This window comes from Alligator sinensis, unplaced genomic scaffold, assembly GCF_000455745.1.
Source record: "Alligator sinensis unplaced genomic scaffold, ASM45574v1 scaffold458_1, whole genome shotgun sequence".
Taxonomy (NCBI): Eukaryota; Metazoa; Chordata; order Crocodylia; family Alligatoridae; genus Alligator; species Alligator sinensis.
Genome location: NW_005841944.1, coordinates 3,402,333 through 3,402,897, shown reverse-complemented (window position 1 = coordinate 3,402,897; position 565 = coordinate 3,402,333).

Sequence of the window (565 nt, the reverse complement as noted above, 5' to 3'; positions counted from 1 at the left end):
TCTGGACAGGTTGGACATATGGGCAGAAAACAACAGAATGCACTTCAACAAGGAGAAATGCAAAGTGCTGAACCTAGGGAGGAAAAATGTCCAGCACACCTACAGCCTAGGGAATGACCTGCTGGGTGGCATGGAAGTGGAAAGGGATCTTGGAGTCGTAGTGGACTCCAAGATGAACATGAGGCGGCAGTGTGATGAAGCCATCAGAAAAGCTAATGGCACTTTATCATGCATGAGCAGATGCATGACGAATAGATCCAAAGAGGTGATACTTCCCCTCAATTGGGCGCTGGTCAGACCGCAGTTGGAGTACTGCGTGCAATTCTGGGCACCGCACTTCAAGAGGGATGCAGTTAACGTGGAGAGGATCCAGAGAAGGGCCACTCGTATTGTTAATTGCCTGCAGGCCAAGCCCTTAACCTGGAGAGGGTCCAGAGAAGGGCCACTCGTATGGTTAAGGGCCTGCAGACCAAGCCCTACGAGGAGAGACTAAAGAACCTGGACCTTTTCAGCCTCCGCAAGAGAAGGTTGAGAGGCGACCTTGTGGCTGGCTATAAGTTCATCA